This window comes from Phyllobates terribilis, unplaced genomic scaffold (assembly GCF_046119375.1).
Source record: "Phyllobates terribilis strain yellow unplaced genomic scaffold, ASM4611937v1 Scaffold_1__5_contigs__length_1240528914, whole genome shotgun sequence".
NCBI classification, from domain to species: Eukaryota; Metazoa; Chordata; class Amphibia; order Anura; family Dendrobatidae; genus Phyllobates; species Phyllobates terribilis.
In genome coordinates this window covers 976,900,609-976,926,687 of record NW_027362761.1, presented here as the reverse complement: position 1 = coordinate 976,926,687, position 26,079 = coordinate 976,900,609, and the positions used below count along the sequence as shown (strand labels likewise).

The 26,079-nt window shown below is 43.2% G+C and overlaps 1 protein-coding gene across 2 annotated transcripts in view; it reads right to left on the bottom strand.

The window, feature by feature from the left end:
* LOC141156732 (cytochrome P450 3A8-like) overlaps positions 1–26,079 on the bottom strand; it is a 469,992-nt gene that overhangs the window by 282,016 nt on the left and 161,897 nt on the right. Inside the window, exon 1 of one of the 2 annotated variants that reach the window (XM_073643064.1) lies at positions 9,885–10,025. The exons of the other annotated variant lie outside the window; for it this stretch is intronic. The gene's annotated coding sequence lies outside the window, so the exon portion shown is untranslated. Of the gene's footprint in view, positions 1–9,884; positions 10,026–26,079 lie in introns of those variants that run through there. 2 annotated transcript variants of the gene reach the window in all.

Sequence of the window (26,079 nt, the reverse complement as noted above, 5' to 3'; positions counted from 1 at the left end):
ATACATGCTGGCCATGGATTGCGCAGCATGTATCGGCTGTCAGATTATCTTTAAATTTCTTAGCGTACATTTTGAACCAGATTTTGTGAGTCTATCTGCCAGACAACAAGGTAAACACTTCAGAAAGGACCCTACACTTACTTCTCCTGGGCTAAGCCCTACAAAATTGGGGCAAAGATCCAGTTTCACTCTGTTCTAATTAAAAATACTTGGACAGATAGTGAGGGTACTACTTTCCCTTTCATTTCAGCATTATTCCAGAAAACACCACTGTGTCAAGCAATTTCCCCATTTGTAATGGCCAACTGACTTTACTTGCACTTAAAGTGAAACTTAACTCTCAAAATTACATAATTAAAAACATCAGACTGAAACACAAAAAAAACCACAGCTCTGCCAATTTTCTCTATGAGAAAACTGCTGCCAGAATCCTCAGGTGATGGATTATCACCTGAGGACAAATCCGCAATGTTCCCAGAGAACAAATCCGCAATGTGAGAGGAGAACAACTAAAAAAGGAAAAAAAAAGTTTAACAATATTAATACATACAATTTTTACTTGCCCCCTTTATTCCTTATTTAAAATATATTAAAAAGTAAATATATTTGGTATCACCGTGTTCATAAGAGTCCAATCTATCAAAATATAACATTAATTAACCCACTTAGTAAACACTATAAAGTGAAAAAAAGTCAAAATGTCAGAATTGCAGCATTTCAGTAGCCTCAACTCTGCATAAATATGCAATAAGAAGTAATCAAAACATTGTATTTACCTTAAAATTATCAATAGAAGCATCATCTTGCTTCCCAAAAATAAGCCCTCACATAGCTCTATTGTCCTAAAAATGAAAAGGATTCGAGTCTTGGGAAATGACAACACATGCAATTTTTTTACACTACTATAAAAAAATATATACACTCCTCAAAAAAATAAAGGGAACACTCAAATAACACATCCTAGATCTGAATGAATTAAATATTCTCATTGAATACTTTGTTCTGTACAAAGTTGAATGTGCTGACAAGAAAATCAAACAAAAATCATCAATGGAAATCAAATTTATTAACCAAGGGAGGCCTGGATTTGGAGTCACCCCCAAAATTCAAGTGGAAAAACACACTACAGGCTAATCTAACTTTGATGTAATGTCCTTAAAACAAGTCAAAATGAGGCTCAGCATTGTGTGTGGCCTCCACGTTCCTGTATGACCTCCCTACAATGCCTGGGCATGCTCCTGATGAGGTTGCGGATGGTCTCCTGTGGGATCTCCTCCCAGACCTGGACTAAAGCATCCGCCAACTCCTGGACAGTCTGTAGCGCAATGTTGGTGGATGGAGCAATACATGATGTCCCAGATGTGCTCAATCGGATTCAGGTCTGGGGAACGGGCGGGCCAGTCCATAGCTTCAATGCCTTCATCTTGCAGGAACTGCTGACACACTCCAGCCACATGAGGTCTGGCATTGTCCTGCATTAGGAGGAACCCAGGGCCAACTGCACCAGCATATGGTCTCACAAAGGGTCTGAGGATCTCATCTCGGTACCTAATGGAGGTTAGGCTACCTCTGGTGAGCACATGGAGGGGTGTGCTTCCCTCCAAAGAAATGCCGCCCCACACCATTACTGACCCACTGCCAAACCGGTCATGCTGAATTATGTTGCAGGCAGCAGATCGTTCTCCACAGTGTCTCCAGACTCTGTAACGTCTGTCACATGTGCTCAGTGTGAACCTGCTTTCATCTGTGAAGAGCACAGAGCGCAAGTGGCGACTTTGCCAATCCTAGTGTTCTGTGGCAAATGCCAAGCGCACTGCACGGTGTTGGGCTGTGAGCACAACCCCCATTTGTGGACATCGGGCCCTCATACCAACCTCATGGAGTCAGTTTCTAACCGTTTGTGCAGACACATGCACATGCACATGCACATGGAATAAATGGCGCTATAATAATAAATAATAATAATAATAATTTGTGGCCTGCTGGAGGTCATTTTGCAGGGCTCTGGCAGTGCTTCTCCTTTTCCTCCTTGCACAAAGGCAGAGGTAGCAGTCCTGCTGCTGGGTTGTTGCCCTCCTACGGCCCTCTCCATGTCTCCTGGTGTACTGGCCTGTCTCCTGGTAGCGCCTCCAGCCTCTGGACACTACGCTGACAGACACAGCAAACCTTCTTGCCACAGCTTGCATTGATGTGCCATCCTGGATGAGTTGCACTACCTGAGCAACTTCTGTGGGTTGTAGAGTTCATCTCATGCTACCACGAGTGTGAAAGCACAACCAACATTCAAAAGTGACCAAAATATCAGCCAGAAAGCATTGGTACTGAGATGTGGTCTGTGGTCCACACCTGCAGAAATACTCCTTTATTGAGGGTGTCTTGATAATTGCCAATAATTTCCATCTATTGTCTATTCCATTTTCACAACAGCATGTGAAATTGATTGTCAATCAGTGTTGCTTCCTAAGTGGACAGTTTGATTTCACAGAGGTTTGATTTACTTGGAGTTATATTCTGTTGTTTAAGTGTTCCCTTTATTTCTTTGAGCAGTGTATATATATACATGTTTGGTATCGCTGTAGTTGTACTGACCTGGAGAATTGTAATACCAGATCATTTCAATCACACATTTAGGCTGCGTGCCTGCTATGCATTTTTCAAGCGTTTTTGCCGCTGAATTTCTACAGCGAAAACACTTAAAAAATGCTTGGTAATACGTGCCCCATTGTCCCCAATGATAATCTGCATGTGCTGTGCACATGCTGCGGAAATTTCCGCTGCGGATTATCATTGTGGAAAAATACGCAGCATGTCCATAAATTTTGCGGACACGCAGCATAATTGCCGCCATTGACTTGCATTGAAACGCATATTATCTGTGTCAGCACATTTGCACACACGGATAATATGCTTTTCTATGTGTGGATGGTACCCGGGTTTGGAGAAGAGGAGACTCTCCTCCAGACCCAGGTACCATAGAACCTGTTAAAAAAAGAATTTAAAATAAAAAATAAAGATTATACTTACCTTCCGATGGCCCCCGGTATTTTCTCCGCTGCGTCCGGTCTTTTGTATGGGTCGCGGTGGTGTGAGGACCCGACATGACGTCATTTAGTCACGTGACAGGTCACGTGACCGCTTACGTCGGCGGTCGCATGACGTGTCACATGACTCAATGACATCATCCGACGGAGCAGAGAAAACACCGGGGGACATCGGAAGGTAAGTATAATCTTTATTTTTTATTTTTTACCATTCTTATTCTTTTTTTTTAACTATTACTTGGTCACACTATATAAATCCATGCCGGTTGCATGGATTTATATAGTGTGACCAAGTTGTCAAGCACTTTTCAAGTGATACTAAAATCGCTTGGAAAAGCGCTTGATAACCTGCATGTAGAAATGCATGCAAAAACGCTTGACAAACGCTTCTACATGGCAAGAAAAACGCATGTAAAATCCGCATGCGTTTTTCCTGGCAGGGAGAAGCGGAAAAAAAATGCAGCATTTCTGCATCGTGGGCACTTAGCCTTAAAGCCATTAAAACAAAAAGAAAAAAAAAATTATAGAGTTGCGATTTTTCAACTTGGATTTTTTCCCCTACAAAATACAAACTCTCAAACAGCTATGTCGATGGAATAATAAAAAGTTATGACTCTTTGAATAATGGGAGGAAAAAGTTAAAGCGAAAAACGCCTGATCATTAAGGGGCTAAAGCAGTACAAAATGAAACTTAAAAACAAGGAAAGCTAGGTTAGGTCTCTTTCATGCATCCGGATATTTCCAGTACTGGAAAAACCAGTACCGGAGAAATCCGTGTTCTTGTGTCCGTGTGTACGTGCGTGGTATACGCGTGGCAACCATATGCTGCATCAGTATCACACGTACAGGCGCCTGGGAATCAGGGATATAGTTAGCGCTGTTCCCAAGTGTTGGATGCTGAAGGCATCCCTCATCATGGTCCCCTGCATGCGCTGCGATTAGCACCAGCAGGGGACAATGTTGAGAGTAGTATTCACCTCCCGATGTCTCCAAAACCTGTAAAAATAAGGCTATGTGCCCACGATGCAGATTTGAAGCAGAAATTTCCTGAGCGTTTTTGTCTCTCCTTGCCAGAAAAAACGCATGAAGATTTACATGCGTTTTTGACACGTTTTTGATGCGTTTTTTTAAGCGTTTTTGAACATCAATGAATGATCTTTGGCGCTAAATAAAGTTGGTGGGACATTGCTTAAGCCCATTGGATTACCATAAGAACTGGGGTGAGTATATTGGTTCATTTAAATGATTAAAGAATGGGTCGGTTGTATTTCAAATAAAGTGTTTACACTGTGTCTGTGTGTTTCTTTATTTTGTTTGGTCATGAAAAGGTCTGATTGAAACCTTGACATCACCAGACAAAAGAGCTGGGTGTCAGCTAGTCCCATTCACTCAATCTTCATTAACATTTCTATTCATGTAATTTATGTGACTGCTGTGAGCTGTTTTTTTTTGCCTGGGAATGTGCCACTAGGCAAACATTTTCCCTGGCCATAATTAACATCTCACAGCTGGTTCATTAGCCCCTATGTCCCCCTCCCCGATCAGCACTCAGCATCGCATTGGTCACAACGTATTTATGTTGCATCCAAAACACGGAGTTATAGTGCCGCACTTTTGTTGCCAGTAAATGTGAATCCACATTTCAATTGGTCAAAATCTGCAGCGGAGACTAGCAAGTCTGATATAGAAATTGACATGCTGTGGGTGAGTATGGGTAAGTGGCCACAGTCAGGAGTCGCTGCAGGTTTGATGCTGCGTGTTTATACAGCGTGAAACCCGCAGCGTCCAGATGTTACAGCATAGTGAATGGGATCTCTAGAAATCCCATGTCCACTATGGTTGCATCAGAGGCTGTGGATCACCCACAGACACTGACATGCGGAGGGAAAGCCGACCGCTGGGGGCTGATATTAGTAGCCGCGGAAGGGGCCATTAGCCAACAATGTTCCAAGGCTATTAATATCAGCCCACAGCTGTTTGTTTAGCCTTTACTGGCTAGATTACAGGGGGACCCCAGAAAAAAATTGACGTGGGGTCCCTCTATAAAATCTAGCCAGCAAAGGCTAAACTAGACTGCTGCGGGTTGATATTAATAGCCATGGAAGGGGCCATGAATACTAGCCCCCTCTGCGGCTATTAATAATACCCCTCAGCAGTCCCAGAAATGGTGCATCCATAAGATGCGCCAAATCTGGCACTTAGCCTTGCTCTTCCATGCTGCCCTGTAGTAGTGGCAGGGGGTAATGGGGTTGAGGTTCACATCAGCCTTGTATTGGTGGCTGACGTGAAGCCCAGGTTAGTAATGAGGGTGTCTATAAGACGCCCCCATTACTAACCGCGTAGTAAAATGGTCGGCGCATTTTCAATAAAAGACACGGCCAGAATAAAGAATTTTAATGAAATAAAACAGACATGGTTCTACAATTTTTTTTATTACACGCCTCCGTGAAGCCTTCGATCTCCTGAAAAAAATGTAAAAAAACAATCAACAATATTCCTCACCTGTCCAACGACGTAATCCACGTAACACCAAGGTCCCACGACGATCCGGATCATTTCTACAGCTGTGACATCAGCAATCACTGATGTCACAGCTGTAGAATAAAGCACTGTATACTGACAGGGGTGTAAAATCACAGTGAAGATTAGCTGATGAGCCCCGGTGAGATAGAGAGCGTGGGAAAATTCTTGTGAATCTTCTCACTCTCAGCATCAGCTGATTGGTCATGAGACCGATCAGCTGATTACCAGCTTTAGCAATCAGCTGATGGTCACGTGACCATCTGCTGATTTCTGCGACACTGATCACCTGATGGTCACGTGACCATCAGGTGATCAGTGACGTCACCGCAGGTCCTGGAAGCACACTGTGGGGCGCGAGTCCGTGCCCCGCTGTGTGCAACGAGCCGCCAACGGGACAGCATCGCCCAGGAGGATACCCGGGGCCGCCGGAGAGGTGAGTATGAAGGTTTATTTTATTATTTTTACTTTTTGATTCTTTTTTTCCTTGACGCTGGCACGCGGGCTGGGAGAAGCAGGCTGCTGCTTCTCCCACCCATGCTGCTCTCGCTGTTATCAGCCAGAGCAGCGGTCGGATTCGATTCAATGCAATAGATTAGATTCAATGCAAGTCAATGGGCGCGATTTCACTGCAAAATCGCACCTAAATTGGTTGTGCTCTGGATTTTTCCGCAATGATAATCTGTTGCGGATATTTCCGCATCATGTGCACAGCACATGCGAATTATCATTGGTAACCAGAACAGACCTCATACCAAGCATTTTTAATGCGTTTCCGCGGCAGAAATATCGCCGCAGAAATGCATAAAAACCGCATCGTGGGCACACAGCCTAAGAATAAAATAAAAAAATCATTATACTCACCTGGCTTGAGGCGACCACAGACGCTGAGGAGCAGAAGAGAATGACTCGCTGGAGCTAGCGGGCACCTGACCTGTGCTGAGCTCAGTGAGAGGTGTCCTGTCACCCAGTGATTTTTTTTATTTTATTCTTCTTTTTACAGGTTTTGTAGACATCAGGCGGTGAATATTACTCTCAACGTATGATCCGTGTTTTATCAGCGTGGGGCGTTTTGCGGCCCGTGCAGCATGTAAAAAACGGACATGTCAGGGTGTTTTGCCCACAGACACTTGGTCCATGGTAACACACTGACATGTGCACAGACCCATTCATTTGAATGGGTCTACTCGAGCACCCGCAATACTCAGTGCATACTCGAGCACCCAATGCAAACTCAAGGTGCGAGCACTTTAGCTCAACACTAGTCGCCATATCGTCATCTTTTTTTTTTTTTTTTAAATCCCAACCCTAAACCTAGCCTAACCCTAACCCTAGCCCAACCTTAGCCCAACCCTAACCCTAGCCCAACCCTAACCCCAACCCTAGCCCCAACCCTAACCTCAACCCTAACCCCAACCCTAACCCTAGCCCAACCCCAACCCTAACCCTAGCCCATCCCCAACCCTAGCCCAACACTAACCCTAGCCCAATCCTAAACCTAGCCCAACCCTAACCCCAACCCTAACCCTAGCACAATCCTAACCCGAGAGTTTATTTTTTATGCTGTTCCTCGTGCGGTATAAGTGATTAAATGACTTTATTCTTCGGGTCGGTGCAATTACAGCGATACCAGAATCATATCGGGTTTTTATGATTGACAGCTGTCACACACTAAAAGACGCATTTTTTTTAAAATCTAGTTTTTGCGTCGCCATATTTTGAGAGCTATAATTTTCCCATATTTTGGCCGACAGAGTCATGTTATGGCTTGTGTTTTGCGGGATGAGTTGACGTTTTTATTGGTACCATTTTCAGGCATGTGACATTTTTTGATCGCGTTCTATTCTGATTTTTGGGAGGCAGAAAAAAACAAAAACCCACAATTCAGGAATTGTTTTTTTTTTTTTATGCTGTTCCGCGTGTGGTAAAATTTATAAGGTTGCTTTATTTTTTGGGTCAGTACATTTACAGCGGTACCACATTTATATCATTTTTCTATGTTTTGGTGCTTTTACACAATAAAAGCTATTTTATAGAAAAAATTATTTTTTAGCATCGCTTTATTCTGAGAGTTATAACTTTTTTATTTTTCGACTGATGGAGCTGTATGGTGGCTTGTTTTTTGCGGGACAAGATGACATTTTCAGCGGTACAATTTTTATTTATATTCGTCTTTTCTCATTCAAAAAGTCACACAGTGCTCCTTCCCTTCTGAACTCTTCCGTGCGCCCAAACACTGTATTTTCCCCATATATGGGGTATTGGTGTACTCAGGAGAAATTGCACAAAAGTTTTTGGGGTCTATTTTCTCCTCTTACCCTTGTGAAAATAAAAAATTGGCGCAAAAACATAATTTTTGTGGAAAAAGTTTGATTTTTTTATTTTCACGGCTCCATGTTATAAACTTCTGTAAAACACTTGGGGGTTCAGGGTGTTCACCACCTAGATAAGTTCCCTGAGGGGTCTAGTTTCCAAGATAGTGTCACTTGTGGGGGGTACCCACTGTTTAGGCACATCAGTGGCTCCCCAAACGCAACATGGTGTCGGCTAATTATTCAAGCAAATTTTATATTCAAAAAGTCAAATGGCGCTCCTTCCCTTCCGAACCCTGCCGTGCACCCAAACAGTGGTTTTCCCGCACATATGGGGTATCTGCTTACTCAGGAGAAATTGCACAACAAATTGCATGGTGCAATTTCTCCTGTTGCCCTTATGAAAATGCAAAATTGGGGGCTGAAAAACATTTTTGGGGAAATTGCACAACAAATTTTGGGGTCCATTTGTCCATTTTATTGGGTCTAAAGTAACATTTTTGTGAAAAAAGTTAAATGTTCATTTTTTTCTTCCACATTTCAAAAATTCCTGTGAAGCACCTGAAGGCTTAATAAAGTACTTGAATGTGGTTTTGAGCACCCTGAGGGGTGCAGTTTTTAGAATGGTGTCACTTTTGGGTATTTTCTGTCATAAAGACCCTTCAAAGTCACTTCAAATGTGATGTGGTCCCTAAAAAAATGGTTTTGTAAATTTTGTTGGAAAAATTAGATATCGCTGGTCAACTTTTAACCCTTATAGCTCCCTAATAAAAAAAAAATTTGGGTTCCAAAATTGTGCTGATGTAAAGTAGACAGGAGGGAAATGTTATTTATTAACTATTTTGTGTGACATATCTCTCTGATTTAAGGGTATAAAAATTCAAATTTTGAAAATTGCAAAATGTTCAAAATTTTCGACAAATTTCCGTTTTTTTCACAAATAAACGCAAGTGATATCAAAGAAATTTTACCACATTCATGATGTACAATATGTCACGAAAAAACAGTCTCAGAATCAGGGGAATCCGTTGAAGCATTCCAGAGTAATTACCTCATAAAGTGACAGTGGTCAGAATTGTAAAAATTGGCCTGGTCATTAACGTGCAAACCACCTTGGGTTGTAAAGGGGTTAAGTGTTCGGATTGAATTCTAAGGCAATATGTAAGGGGGCTGGACAATGACTGTCACATTCCTACCCTTGCAGACACCAATCACATCATGTGTATTGTGTAATGGGAATTATGCCATGCCTCCTTTGGATATATCGTGTAATGTGATTTGTAATGTATTGTCATGTGGTCATATACAGTGTTATAAGCATACTGACTGTAGTTTACATAGAAAAATATTTTGATTTGAGAGTCCTCAGTGGTTGATACCTTTTAATGGCTAACTGAAAACATGGTAATAAATTGCAAGAAACTACTCAGGTTTCTTCATCAGGCATACAATAACACAAAATCTGAAGAGTCACATATTTATACACAGCAAGACACAGAAATAATTCAATAGATGAGACAAGTGATGTAAAGCAGAACTATGGGAAGAGATAAACAGTTGTGGCCGTAAATATTGGAATAGTTCATAGATAAAGAGTGTGAAAGTTTCATTATCCTGTAAATAAAGTCTGGTCCGGGGCTGTGATGACCCCACAGGTCTGAGGAGCACATTCCTTGGTTGATGTAGAATGACATAAATCCATGCGACACATTCATTCCTGCTCTGAAGGTGTCAAAGGTCGTCATAAGTTTATATTCCCAAACAATTCTGTCTCTCTGAGATTTGAAATGACCTTTTAATACCAGTAATTTCATGTCTGTGATACTGTGATCAGGGATTGAAAAATGTTTTGCTACAGGTAGATCTATTCTTTTTTCTTTTATTGTGTGGCGATGAGAATTCATCCTTGTTCTGAGTTTTTGCCCTGTCTCCCCTACATACAGGCCCCCAGCTGGACATTTGGTACATATAATTAAGTACACCACATTAGATGTGATACAGCTAAAAGTACCTGGGATCTTGTAGCCCTTATGTGAGTTGGGGATCTTCATCTTGTCTGTGGTTATTATAAATGGACAGGTTTTACACTTTTTCTGGATGCAGGGAAAGGTTCCTGTAGCTGGTGGAGATGACACAGAGCTTCTGACAATGATGCTTCTTTGATTTGGGGGATGCCTGAAACACAGAAGTAAGGGGTCTGGAAATATGGATTGTAATCGGGCATCTTTTTGTAGTAAAGGTTGTAGTTTCCATGCAGCTCCCCTTAGCACCTCCAAGTTTGGATTGTAGGTGACTACTAGAAGCACCCGGTTTCTTTTGTGTTATATTATGCCTGATGAAGATACCTGAGTAGTTTCGAAAGCTTGCAATTTATTACCATCTGTTCAGTTAGCCATTAAAAGGTATCAACCACTGAGGACTCTCAAATCTAAATATTTTTCTATCTATTGGCTAAAACGGTACAAAGATGTATATTTTTCCTGTAGTTTAGGTAGTGACGTTAAGGTAGGATAGTGTTAATGTTTGGGACTAGCCCATAGTGGGAGGGTATTAGTGTTAGGCAGTAACTGCTTCCTGTAGCTAGTGAGATAGGGTTTGGAGAGTGAAGAGAGCAGTGCTGCCATGGAGTGATCTACAGTAAAAGGAGACCTAAGGACATGGATAGCGAGATCCTGAAGAGAAGTAACCGACGAGACAGAGCGGCCTTCCAGAAAAGAGTCCTTGGATAGGATGAGAGTCACAAAAACCCTGAGCTTTCAAACACCGAAGGTAATAGGCCTAAACAGGACTGAGTTTATGGGACTAGTGGGGGTCCTGAGCGGTAGATCCAGGGCGCCAGTAGTGGAATAAATAGGACATGTAACCACTGAGTGAGTAGAGAGACTTGCTGATCAGGACTGTGGCATAGAAGCTAGGTTGTGATGAAGTAGGGTGAAACAGTGTCCCTCACTAGCCCTGGAGTAAACTACAGAAAAAGGATACCTTCCCTTGAGAAAGCCGATCAGTATACACGCGAAACGCGCGTCAGGAAGCGGGCTTTCCCTTCTATCTTTTGGATTACTGACCTAGGGTAAGCACTGTTTATCTGCTATCCTCCTCTACTGTGGTGGTTTTTTCTACATGCCCCAATGGGGGGTTCTATTTTCTCCATCGCTAACTGGACTTTTATGGCTGACCTATTTACTAGTGATTTATTTAATCTGGATACTGCCTTAATCTATAGTCCATTCGTAGGGCTCTACTCTGTGGATGCAAGCCATATCTATTGATACATGATTTTGTCGGTATGTATCCCTCTGCTATCCCCATTTCCCCCCCCTAGTACTGTCAGTATTCGCTGCTACCGTTCCTAGCCCGCTTGCACATGTATTTTTATTATATGTTTTGTGTTGTCTCATATTCTGTGTCAATAAAATTTATACCTTTTTATCTTTGACAAAAAGCTCCGTTTTTTCTCTTGGTGGTATACATGCTTTTGGAGTTTAGTACTTGTTATTGCACACTACCTGTGGTTCATATAGTGTGCTACTAGGCAATATGCCTTTGGGGTTTTTTGTTGTAGAAAAAGGATACTGTGTGAATGAACATTCTTTGTACTGTAAAGGAAAACGTGCATACGACTTTGTACTCACTATCCCTTGCACATTATCCTTACCAAGTTACCGTTCAGTAAAGACATTATTTTTGAAAGGAAGTCTCCTTTATTCAACTGTGGAACCTATGGTCCTGACCAGCCCACACCACCAGCTATTGGTGGCCTGCACGGGCGTGATGCCCTCACAGTACAAGTACACACACCCAGCCAGGACCGCTGGGGCATAAAAGGAGACAAGTGCCTCACCCACAGCTACCACCCCGCTACACACTACATACTGGTGCATCTCACAAAATTAGAATATCATCAAAAAGTTTATTTATTTCAGTTCTTCAATACAAAAAGTGAAACTCATATATTATATAGAGTCATTACAAACAGAGAGATCTATTTCAAATGTTTGTTTCTGCTAATGTTGATCATTATGGCCTACAGCCAATGAAAACACAAAAGTCCTTATCTCAGAAAATTAGAATACTTTATAACAACAGCTTGAAAAATGTTTTTAGGCTATGTGCCCACGATGCAGAAATGCTTCGGATTTTTCCTGAGCATTTCTGCATCTCCCCTTGCAGAAAAAACGCATGCGGATTGTACATGCGGATTGTACATGCGTTTTGTACATGCGGATTGTACATGCGTTTTTCCTGCCAGGGACATGCGGATGTGAAGCATTCTTCACATGCATTTCCACATGCGGGTTGTCAAGCGCTTTCCAAGCGATTTTAGCATCACTTGGAAAGTGCATGACAACTTGGTCACACTATATAAATCCGTGCAAACAGCATGGATTTATATAGTGTGGCCTGAGAGAATATCAAAAAATAAAAAATAAACCTATACTTACCTTCCGATGCTTCGCTTGGTCCCAGCTGCCGGCAGATCGCGGTACACTGAAGGACCTGCCGATGTCAGCGTCGCGTGACCCGTCACATGACTATGACGTCAGCGCAGGTCCTTCAGTCCATCGCGAACTGCCGGCATGAGAGGAGGAGCGAATCGGGGGCCGCCAGAAGGTAAGTATATATTTATTTTTTATTTTATTCTTTTTTTTTTACAATTTTCTATGGTACCCAGGTCCGGAGGAGAGTCTCCTCTTCTCTAGACCTGGGTACCATCTGCACATTGGAACGCATGGAATGCACATCTACATATACAGTGATGCGGAATCCATGCGTTCTAATGCAAGTCAATGGCGGCGAAAACGCAGCATTTCAGCAAAATAATTGGTAGTGCTGCGTTTTTTCCGCAATGATAATCCGCAGCGGAAATTTCCGCAGCATGTGCACAGCACATGGGGATTATCATTGGGGAACATGGCAGGCCGCCTACCATGCGTTTTTTAAGCATTTTTGCAGCGTTTTTGCCACTGCGGAAACGCTTAAAAAACGCATCGTGGGCACACAGCCTTGAAATCCGAAATGTTGGCCTACTGAAATGTATGTTCAGTAAATGTACTCAATATTTGGTCGGGGCTCCTTTTGCATCAATTACTGCATCAATGCGGCGAGGCATGTAGGCAATCAGCCTGTGGCACTGCTGAGGTGTTATGGCAGCCCAGGTTGCTTTGATAGCAGCCTTCAGCTCATCTGCATTGTTGGGTCTGGTGTCTCTTATCTTCCTCTTGACAATACCCCATAGAGAATCTATGGGGTTAAGGTCAGTTAAGTTTTCTGGCCAATCAAGCACAGTGATACTGTTGTTTTTAAATCAGATATTGGTACTTTTGGCAGTGTGGACAGGTGTCAAGTCCTGCTGGAGAATGAAATTTCCATCTCCAAAAAGCTTGTCGGCAGGGGGAAGAATGAAGTGCTCTAAAATTTCCTGGTAGACGGCTGCGCTGACTTTGGTCTTGATAAAACACAGTGGACCTACACCAGCAGATGACATGTTTCCCCAAACCATCACTGATTGTATAAACTTCACACTAGACCTCAAGCAGCTTGGATTGTTTGCCTCTCCACTCTTCCTCCAGACTGGTACCTTGATTTCCAAATGAAATGCTAAATTTAATTTGCGTTTACTTAGTGTCAATGACTGCCTTCTGGACATCTGTCAAGTCAGCAGTCTTCCCCATGATTGTGGAGCCTACTGAAACAGACTAAGGGATCTTTTTAAACGCTTAAGAAGCCTTTGCAGGTGTTTTTTGTTAATTATTCTAGTTTACTGAGATAATGACTTTTGTGTTTTCATTGGCTGTAAGCCATAATCATCAATGTTAACAGAAATAAACACATGAAATAGATCACTCTGTAATGACTCAATATAATATATGAGTTTCACTTTTTGTGTTGAAGAACTGAAATAAATTAACTTTTTGATGATATTCTAATTTAGTGAAATGCACCTGTATGTACACACTGAAAGTCTTTTTGCTATGTTTTTGGAGCGCTCTCCAATTTTTGCATAGGATGTGGCGAGTTCCCACTTGGTTTCTGCTCCATAAACTCCTCAAAACTCAGTGTGAACATACCCTTAGATAGACTTATATTCTCTATTGATGCAGACCGGTCACTAACCTTCCTTTCATCTCTAAACTCCTAGAACGCTTGGTCCACTCCCGTCTCATCCGCTATCTCTCAGCTAGTGCTTTTCTCAACCCTTTACAATGTGGTTTCCGCACTTACTAAGCTCTCTGATGACCTACAAACAGCAAAATCCAATGGTCACTGCTCCCTGCTGTTTCTCCTAGATCTCTCTGCCCCATTTGACATTGTGGATCACCAGCTCCTCCTCACTATGCTCCACTCTATAGGTCTCAAGGACATTGTTCTCTCCTTGTTCTCTCTATTGATGAGCAAGCATTAAAATGAGCTCGGGTGCTCATTGCTCAGGTTGAGCAAATCGTAATGCTCGGGTGCTCGACCCGAGCAACGAGCCCAATGTCAGTTAATAGGAAACTCAAGCATCTTTCCGGCAGCACCCCTGGAGGGAGTTACAAAAATGAAACCAAAATAGCTTTTCCTGGAAAAAATGTTCAGGGACATTCTTTCCGGAGTAAAGATTTGCATATAAGGCAAAATAAATAACTCCTCAAAAAATGCTCCTCTACACCTTGGGCTATGTTTACACATGGCGTGTTTGATTAATTTTTGCCCTTTTGCATTGCTTCAATGGTGAAAAATACATTCACTAGTAAATGTCATTTTAACATTTTACTACCTTATCTGCCCATGTGGTGTGTGAGACATGATCAGAGACATCCTATTTCATTTATGAAGGAGGGACTCTGAAAGTCACAAAGACTTTTTAACAGGGCCTTCAGTTGGCCCTTACTATTGTTAAAGGGCCAGAAGTCATCCCTCACTATTGTTAGAGGGCCATCATCCAGCTATGCTTTGTTGTTCCCATTTTAAAGGAGCGGGTCTCCTATACTGTTATTGAGTTTCCAGTGACTGCAAGGCTGCCCAAAATTGGAAAAACCCCAATAAGCCTTTGAAGAGCTATAGAGGAGGGCCTCAGTTAAAAAAAATGTTCCCATTATAAAGGAGCCAGTCTGCTATACTGTTATTACATATGCAGTGACTGCAAGGACTGCCCAAAATTTGGAAAAACCACAATACCTCTTTGAAGAGACATAGAAGAGGGTCTCAGTAAAAAATGTTCCCATTGTAAAGGAGCGGGTCTCCTATACTGTTATTGCATATGCAGTGACTGCAAGGGCTGCTCAAAATTTGAAAAAAAAACAATACTCCTTTGAAGACACATAGAGGAGGGCCTCCCACCATCATAGACACTCCTTTTGATGATGCTCCAGAGGTTCTCAATGGGGTTGAGGTCAGGGGAGCATGGGTGCCACACCATAAATTTGTCCCCTTTTATGCCCATAGCAGCCAGAGATGCAGATGTGTTATGTGCAGCATGAGACGGGGCATTATCATGCATGAAAATGATCTTGCTGCGGAATGCACGGTTCTTCTTCTTGAACCATGGAAGGAAGTGCTGTTTGAGAAACTCAACATACATTATGGAGTTTATCTTTACCCCGTCAGGGATCCTAAAAGGGCCGACAATCTCTCTCCCCATGATTCCAGCCCAAAACATTACTCCACCTCCTCCTTGTTAGCGCCGTAGCCGTGTTTGCATGGGGTGTCCATCAACCAGCCATCCTCCACTTCATCCATCTGGACCATCGAGATCATTTCATGCATGATAATGCCCCGTCTCATGCTGCACATAACACATCTGCATCTCTGGCTGCTATGGGCATAAAAGGGGACAAACTTATGGTGTGGCACCCATGCTCCCCTGACCTCAACCCCATTGAGAACCTCTGGAGCATCATCAAAAGGAGTGTCTATGATGGCGGGAGGCAGTTCACATCTAAGCAACAGCTCTGGGAGGGTATTCTGTCCTCATGCAAAACAATTAAAGCAGAAACCATCCAAAACCTGACAAATTCAATGGACGAGAGAGTTCAGAAGCTCCTTTCGAACAAGGGGTCCTATGTGCAAATGTAACATCACCTAGAATAAAGTTTTGAGTTGAAAACTGTTTGATTTCAGTTTGTAATAACCTGCTAATGCTTATAATTTCAAAAATGACAATTTTTTTGTTCTTTATTAAAATGAAAAGGTTGAAAACTCTGCTGTGCATAATAGTTTGGAACATGCATTTTGAGTGCAGTTTGAGTGTTTTATTTTTTTTAAAAATATACTGTTATCATAGGCAAAAACCTTTCAATTGTACTCTAATAGTTATTTGACTGCAATTCATATAGGTAATTTGGGAAAATCTGAGAAAATATTATTTGCATAATAATTTGGAACACAGTGTAATGGGAGAGGGTGAAGATAGAGGAACAATAATCAGGTGGGAAGGTGTAGTTTAATGATTGGATCCGCCGTGAAGCATCGAGCGCCTTTTTCTATCAGGTATTGCTTGGGTTCAACAACTTCATAGAAAATCTTTGGTGGGATTTGAAGAATGCAGTTGCAGCAGAAAAAAACAAAAATATAAGTGAATTGGAGACCATTGTCCATTGTCTATGATCTTTCAGGAACACTGCCAGAAGCTGGTGTCTGGCTATTCATCTTGTCTGCAGAAGGTCATAACAGTCAGGGGGTCTCAACTAAGTACAAAAGATGCTTGTCATGAAGGGGATGAATAATTCTGAGACTGCATTAGCTAATAAAAGTTTCATTTTGTGTGGGATTTGGAGAAACCACTTGTTTTATTACTTGAGTTCGGCTATTTAATTTTCTCTTTTTTTATTGCTTTATTGCAAACAGCAGAAAATGTATAAAGTTTGGAAAGAAATATGATTTGTAATGAGGGATGACAGAGGCATAGCTAGAGATTCAGCTTAGGGGGGAAATTTGAGTGGGCCCGTAGCCAGTAATCCTAATTGTGGGTATATGAGAACCTCAGCAGATGACAGTGCTGTTACTGGAAAAAAAATCTCTACAAAGACCAAAGACCAAGATCTATATTACCGCCATATGGCGACCATATAGTAGTATGTACCAGTCCTGCAGAACATGTAAGATAATACAGTACAGTTAGGCTATGTGCCCACGATGCAGAAATGCTCAGGATTTTTTCCTGAGCGTTTCTGCGTCTCCCTGGCAGAAAAAAACGCATGCGGATTGTACATGCGGATTGTACATGCGTTTTCCTGTCAGGGACATATGGAAATGGAGCAGCTACCCACTGACATTTCCGCATGCGGATTGACAAGCGCTTTCCAAGCGATTAGCATCACTTGGAAAGTGCTTGTGACAAACAGCATGGATTTATATAGTGTGACCCGAGAGAGTGGTAAAAATAAATGTACAGTGCCTACAAGTAGTATTCAACCCCCTGCAGATTTAGCTGGTTGACACATGCGGAATTAACTTGGCATTGTGACATTTGTACTGTAGATCAGCCTGGAAGTGGGAAATGCACTGCAGCAAATTTTTTTTTTTTTTTTTTTTTTTTAAAACGTAAAAAGTTAATTCAGAGTGTCATTTATTATTCAACCCCTCAAACCACAAGAATTCTGTTTGGTCCTCCTAAAGTATTAAGAAGTAGTTCAGGCACCAAGAATAATGAGCTTCACATGTGTGGATTAAAGATCTCTTTGGCCAGCCTTTTCTGACTATTTAAGACCCTCCCCAAACTTGTGAACAGCACTCAGACATGGTCAACATGGGAAAGACAAAGGAGCATTCCAAGGCCATCAGAGACAAGATCGTGGAGGGTCACAAGGCTGGCAAGGGGTACAAAACCCTTTCCAAGGAGTTGGGCCTACCTGTCTCCACTGTTGGGAGCATCATCCGTAAGTGGAAGGCTTATGGAACTACTGTTAGCCTTCCACGGCCTGGACAGCCTTTGAAAGTGTCCTCCCGTGCCGAGGCCAGGCTTGTCCGAAGAGTCAATGCTAACCCAAGGACAACAAGGAAGGAGCTCCGGGAAGATCTCATGGCAGTGGGGACATTGGTTTCAGTCAATACCATAAGTAACGTACTCCACCGCAATGGTCTCCGTTCCAGATGAGCCCGTAAGGTACCTTTACTTTCAAAGCGTCATGTCAAGGCTCGTCTACAGTTTGCTCATGATCACTTGAAGGACTCTGAGACAGACTGGTTCAAGGTTCTATGGTCTGATGAGACCAAGATCGAGATCTTTGGTGCCAACCACACACGTGACGTTTGGAGACTGGATGGCACTGCATACGACCCCAAGAATACCATCCCTACAGTCAAGCATGGTGGTGGCAGCATCATGCTGTGGGGCTGTTTCTCTGCCAAGGGGCCTGGCCATCTGGTCCGCATCTATGGGAAGATGGATAGCACGGCCTACCTGGAGATTTTGGCCAAGAACCTCCGCTCCTCCATCAAGGATCTTAAGATGGGTCGTAATTTCATCTTCCAACAAGACAACGACCCAAAGCACACAGCCAAGAAAACCAAGGCCTGGTTCAATAGGGAAAAAGTCAAGGTGTTGGAGTGGCCTAGTCAGTCTCCTGACCTTAACCCAATTGAAAACTTATGGAAGGAGCTCAAGAATAAAGTCCACATGAGACACCCAAAGAACCTAGATAACTTGGAGAAGATCTGCATGGAGGAGTAGGCCAAGATAACTCCACAGACCTGTGCCGGCCTGATCAGGTCTTATAAAAGACGATTATTAGCTGTAATTGCAAACAAGGGTTATTCCACAAAATATTAAACATAGGGGTTGTATAATAATTGACCCACACTTTTATGTTTAAAATTTAATAAAATTCAACTGAGCAACATAACTTTTTGGTTTGTAAGATTTATGCTTCTGTTCATAAAACCTACTCTCATTTGCAGTTTGAAGGCTCTAACTTATTTGCATCTTATCAAACCAGCTAAATCTGCAGGGGGTTGAATACTACTTGTAGGCACTGTATACTTACCCTCCGATGGGCCCCAGGTGTCCCGCTCACTCCATTCTCCCTTGCCGGCAACAGTGAATTGAAAGACCTGCCGATGTCAGCGTCACGTGACCCGTCACATGACTCTGACGTCAGCGCAGGTCCTTCAACTCACTGCAAAGTGCCAGGAACCAAGCAGGAGCGGTGCGCGGGCCGACAGAAGGTAAGTATACATTTATTTTTTATTTTATTCTTTTTTTACAGATTTTTTAATGGTACCTGGGTGTGGAGGAGAGTCTCCTCTCATCTACACCCGGGTACCATCCGCACATTAGAACGCTTGGATTACGCATCTACATATACAGTGATGCGTAATCCATGCGGTCTAATGCAAGTCAATGGCAGCGAAGACGCAGCACTTCCGCAAAATAATTGGTAGTGCTGCGTTTTTTTCTGCAATGATAATCCGCAGCGGAAATTTCCGCAGCATGTGCACAGCACATGCGGATTATCATTGGGGAACATTGCTGCCCTTCTACCATGCGTTTTTAATGCGTTTCCGCAGCTGCAAAAACGCTGCAGAAACGCATTAAAAACGCATCGTGTGCACACAGCCTTATAGATAGTGATTTTACACTGAGGTTCTTTCTTATGGAATTGTTTACTTTTCTCTTCTTTTCCATCTAGCCCAGACTGACATGGCAACTTCTCCAGCCAGGACTCATCTGCAGAGATTACAACACAGACACATTTGACTTCTTACATTTCCAGCAACGTCCCCATCTATCCCCAACCTGAACAAACTCCTCATCCTGCTGATACCCCAATGCTGAGTTGCTGCTGCCTTATGTGTCCCTATTACTGCACCTGCTGTGTGGTACAATAACGGATGTTCTTTCTGCCTCACATAATAATGCCCACCACTGTGCCCCTTATATAGTAATAATGCCATCTGTGTGCCCTTTAAATGGTAAAATTGTTACCTAGAAAATATTACTGCCCTGTGGAAGTGCCCTAGAAAACAGTGGCTTACAATTTTCCTCTAAAAAGTAATAATGCCCCCTTGCACATGTTTGATGGTCACGGTACTCTGAGTGCCCCTATGACAAAAATGCTTTTAAAGTCCTCACTTAACATCTAATAATGTCATCTGAGTCCCCAGTATACAACTCTTTATATACATTATGATGGGCCCACAGCTACCTTATACACAGTATAATGCACCCACAGCTCCTCTATACACAATATGATGTTCCCACAAGTGCCCTCTACACAATATAATGAGCCGACAACTCCTCTATACCCACTATAGTGGGTTCACAGCTCTTATATACACAATATAATGGGCCAAAAGCTCCGCTATACAGAGTATGAAGCTCCCACAGCTTTCCTACACATAATATGATGTCCCTACTGCTCCCTCAAAACACAGAATAATGACCCCACAGTAGCCCTCAGACTGCTCTATGACCCCCCCATTACCTCTCAAATCATATAATGGCCCCCACATTAGCTCCCAACTGTATAATGGCCCCTACATTAGTCCATAATCTGTATAATGACTCCCACATTAGCTCCCACACTGTATAGTGGCCCCTGCCTTAGACCCCAAGTTACAGTTGAAACCAGAAGCTTACATATACTATATAAAAAGACACATATGCATGCTTTTCTCAATATCTTACATGAAATCAGAATAAACCTTTCCCGTTTTAGGTCAATTAGAATTACCATAATTTTTAATATTTGCCAAATGCCAGAATAATGAGAGATAGAATTGGTTGCTGACCAATACTATACTACAAGGCCACAGCCTAAAACCATGGTCGTCACACGTGATAGAATATTACTGCGGTAATAATTCAGACATTTTGTGGAGCATGCCAAATATTCCACTCCATTTAAAATGGTAAAGGCGAGTGGCAAGAGACGGGGAATTGGACATGATGGTGATGGTGCACGCAGAGGCCGAGGCTGTGGGCAAGATGAAACTGTGCCTGCTGAGGGAACACAACTAACACCAACATCATGTCAAACTAACTTCCTGTCCCAATTATTACGGGGCCACGGGATACCACTGTTGAAGCCAGAACAGTGTGAAAAGATTGTTCTTTGGATAGCAGATAATGCTTCCAGTCACTTTGCCACCACCACCCTGTCTTCCACATGGTCAAGTTTCAGTAGCTGTGAGTCTGAACCACATATTCCTCACCCTGATCCTCCTTCCTCCCACCATGCCGAGTGCCCGGAGACAACTGATCCCACACTTGGACACTCCGAAGAGCTGTTCACTTTTCCATTTATAGATTCGGCCTCTCGCCCGGCCAGCTTCAAGTGGGGCAAGAGGAGATCGCATGTAGCGATGCCCAAATATTTGAGCAGGCACCGTCACACGAAGGTGAAAAAGTGCAATTACTGTCGCAAGAAGTGGAAGATGATGAGACACAATTGCCAGAAAGTTAGGAGGAGGCCCAGAGTGCGAACGTGGAAGATGAGGTGGTGGACGATGAAGTCACTGACCCAACCTGGCAATGTGACATGCAGAGTAAGGACAGCAGCACACAGGGGAAGGGAGGCGTAGCACCACAACAGGCAGGAACAAGCAGTATGGTGGCCACAGACACAAGGCGGCCAACTGTTCCCCGGAACACCAACATAACGGAAGTTGCCAGTCCAACTGTTAGATCTTCCTGAGTCTGGTTCTTTTTTAAATACTGTCCAGATAACCCCAAAATGACCATTTCCAGGCCAGCATCAGCAGAGGCAGCAAAACTACCAGCCTGACCACCACCAGCATGCTCAGGCACATGACAGCAAATCACCTGACTAGGTGGGCCAAACGCCAGGGTCCAGAAACAGTGTCTGCAGGAGACAACAATGCCTGTTACGCTGTTGTGTGTGCACACCAATCCTCTGTCCATGGCACAGGCGAAGATGCCTCCTGCCTTGCACCTGTCATTGCACATTTGCAACCATCACCGTTACCGTCAACTTCCTTGTCCCAGCACAGAGTTCAGTTGTCCCTACCCCAGTCCATGTAACGCAAGCACAAATACGCAGCCAACGTCCCACAGGCCACACTACTAAACTCACACATTTCTCGAATGCTTTTGCTTGAAATGTTGCCTTTTAGGCTCATGGAGATGGAATCTTTCCACAACCTGATGGCGGTGTCTGTCCCTCGGACACGTGGACAAGTACTTGTGGCCAGGGATGGTACATCTCGCTGACAGCACACTGAGTTAATATAGTGGAAACCGGGACCCAGTCCAACCTTGGGATGGAACACGTCCTCCCGACGCCGAGGAGTGCGGGACCTGGGTCAAGTCAGGGTTGCCCCCACACTTTATAGCTCCTGCACCTCCTCCTCCTCAGCCTCCATCTCCGAAATGACCACATCAGTTGCAAGCTGGAAGCACTGCAACACTGCCTCAGCCTAGCGGCAACAGGCACTGCTGGGGGTAATGTGCTTAAGGGACAAACCGTACACCTCTGAAGAGTTGTTGACAGCTGTAACAGAGCAGGCAGATCTGTGGCTGTCACCGCTGAACCTACAGCCAGGCATGGTCATGTGTGACAATGGCCGGTACCTGGTGGTGGCTCTGAAGCTAGGCAACCTCAAAAACATACCATGCCTGGTCCATGTGCTCAACCTAGTGGTTCAGCGGTTTCTCAAAACCTACCCGTATCTGCCTGATCTGCTTGTCAAAGTACGCCGTGTGTGTGCCCATTTCAGAAAGTCACCTACAGCTTCCGCTGCCCTGGCCGTGCTTCAGCAGCGTTTGCAGTTTTCAGCTCACAGACTGGTGTGCGAAGTCACCGCGCGTTGGAACTCAGCCTTGCAGATGTTGGGAAGGATTTGTGAGCAGAAGAGGGCAGTTGTTGACTACCAGCTTCAACACGCCCGTCAGCATTCAGGTCAGCCTCCGCACATAAGAACTGAGGAGTGGGCATGGATGTCAGACATGTGTGTCATCCTCCAAAACTTTGAGGACTCCAACAAGATGGTGAGCGGCGATGATGCCATAATTAGTGTCACCATCCCGCTTCTTTGTCTTCTAAAATGCTAGCTACTCACAATTAAAGAGGAGGCATTGCAGGTGCAGCATGATGAACAAGGAACTATACAGGGTGATGCCACACAGCCCAGCCTCATCTCATCCCAACCCAGATTGGATGCTAATGGGGAGGAGGAGGAAGAGGAGGAGGAGGAAGAGGAGTTGGTTTTCTGCGCTACAGACAGTACTACCCACACAACATTTATACTGTCTGTTCAGCATGGATGGCCTGAGGAAAGGGAGAATGAAAAGGAGGAGGAGGATGAGGAGGAGAGCATGGACAGTTGTCCTCCTGTTGAGGACAGGGAAGTCTTGACTGGTGGCAGTCTGACACAATGGGTGACTTTATGTTCCGCTGCCTTTCCCGTGACCCTCGCGTTGTACACATTTTGGCTGACAGTAATTACTGGTTGGTCACACTTCTAGACCCACGCTACAAGGAGATCTTTCTAGCTCTCCTTTCAGTGGTGGAGAGGTCTAATAAAATGTTGCAGTACTAGAAGGCCCTTGTTGCGGAATTATTAAAAAAATTCCCATCTGAAAACGTTGGCAGCAGAGGTCACAATTACTTGGACAACCAAGGAGTACAGGAGAGGGAGACACAAATACGACGCAGCAGAGGCAGGGAAACACTGTCAAAGGTGTAGGACAGTTTTCTCAGTCCCTCCCTGTGCTCAGACCCCCAAATTTGTTTCTCCTGAGCACGCACGCAGATGCCCAATATGTGGGGAAAAAACACTGTTTGGGCGCATGGTAGGGTTCGAAAGGGAAGGAGCGCCATTTGACTTTTTGAATATAAAATTAGTTTGAATAATTAGGGACGCCATGTCGCGTTTGGGGAGCCTCTGATGTGCCTAAACAGTGGAAACGCCCACAAGTGACAACATTTTGGAAACTACACCCCTAAGGGAACTTGTCTAGATGTGTGGTGAACACCTTGAACCCTCAAGTGCTTCACAGAAGTTTATAACATTGAACCATAAAAATAAAATTTTCACATTTTTCCCACAAAAATGTTTTTCAGTCTCCAATTTTGCATTTTCATAAGGGTAGCAGGAGAAATTGCACCATGAAATTTGTTGTGCAATTTCTCCTGAGTAAGCCGATACCCCATATGTGGGAGAAAACCACTGTTTGGGCGCATTGCAGGGTTTGGAAGGGAAGGAGCACCATTTGACTTTTTGAATATAAAATTAGTTTGAATAATTGGTGGACACCATGTCAAGTTTGGGGAGCCCCTGATGTGCCTAAACAGTGGAAACCCCCCACAAGTTAAACCATTTTTGAAACTAGACCCCTCAGGGAACTTATATAGATGTGTGGTGAATACCTTGAACCCCCAGGTGCTTCACAGAAGTTTATAACATTGAGCCTTAAAAATAAAATTTTCACATTTTTCCCACAAAAATGTTTTTCAGTCTCCAATTTTGCATTTTCGTAAGGGTAACAGGAGAAATTGCACCATGCAATTTGTTGTGCAATTTCTCCTGAGTAAGCCGATACCCCATATGTGGGAGAAAACCACTGTTTGGGTGTATGGTAGTGTTCGGAAGGGAAGGAGCGCCATTTGACTTTTTGAATATAAAATTAGTTTGAATAATTAGCAGACGCCATGTCGCGTTTGGGGAGCCCCTGATGCGCCTAAATAGTGGAAGCCCCCCACAAGTGACCACATTTTGGAGACTACACCCCTCAAGGATTTTATCAAGGGGTATAGTGAACATTTTGAACCCAGAAGTATGACACAGAAATTGATAACATTAGGTCATCATATTGAATAAGTTGTCATTAGTCTTGAACGCAAGTGCTCGCTACTTGAGTTTTCATTGGGTACTCAGGTATGCACCATGTATCGCGGGTGCTCGAGTGACATGCTCGAGTCTCCACCCCACATGTTTCACAGTTATTAGACACCCAAAAAAAACATGCAGTGATCACTCGTGCATGGCAGGCAATCCCCGCAAGGTTTTTTTGGCTTCGTGGCATATGGGGCAGAAACTCTAACATGTCACTCGAGCACCCGTGATACTCGATGCTTACCCATGCACCCAATGCAAACTCAAGTAGCGAGCACTTGCGCTCAACACTAGTCGCCATATCTTCATCATTTTTTTTTCTTTACTTTTTAATAAATCCCAACCCTAACACAACCCTAACCCTGGCACAACCCTTACCCTAGCACCACCCTAACCCTAGCACAACCCTAACCCTAGCACAACCCTAACTCTAGCATAACCCTAACCCTAGCACAACCCTAACCCTAGCACAACCCTAACTCTAACCCTAGCACAACCCTAACCCTAACCCTACCACAACGCTAACCCTAACCCTAGCACAACCCTAACCCTAGAGTTTATTTTGTACACTTTTCCTCACATGGAATAAGTGATTAGACGACTTTATTCTTCGAGTCGGTGCGATTACAGCGATACCAGATTCATATCGGGTTTTTATGATTGACAGCTGTCACACACTAAAAAACCCTATTTTTTTTGCAAAGGCTAGTTTTTGCATCACCATATTTTGAGAGCTATAATTTTTCCATATTTCGAATGACAAGAGTCATGTGATGACTTTGTTTTTGCCGGACAAGTTGACATTTTTATTGGTACTATTTTCAGGCACGTGACATTTTTTGAGCTCTTTCTATTCCGATTTTTGGGAGGCAGAATAAACAAAAACCAACAATTCAGGAATAGCTTTTTTTGGCTTTTTTTATGCCATTCTGCGTGTGGTAAAATTGATAAGGCAGCTTTATTCTTCGGGTCAGTACGTTTACAGCGGTACCATATTTATATTTTTTTATGTTTTCGTGCTTTTACACGATAGAAACTATTTTATAGAAAAAAAATTGTTTTTGCATCGCTTTATTCTGAGAGCTATAACTTTTTTCTTTTTTGGCTGATGGAGCTGTATGGCGACTTGTTTTTTGCAGGACAAGATAACGTTTTCAGTGGTACCATTTTTATTTACATTCGTCTTTTAGATCTCATTTTATTCCATTTTTTGTTTGGCTGTATGATGATAATGCATCATTTTTGCTTAATTTTTCATTTATTTTTTTTACCGTGTTCACTAAAGGGGTTAACTAGTAGGACAGTTTTATAGGTCAGGTCGTCCCGGACACAGTGATACCAAATATGTGTACTTTTATTGTTTTGTTTTTTTTATTGTTTTTAGTTTTTCAGAATAATAATTATTTATGGGTACAGTATTTATATATATA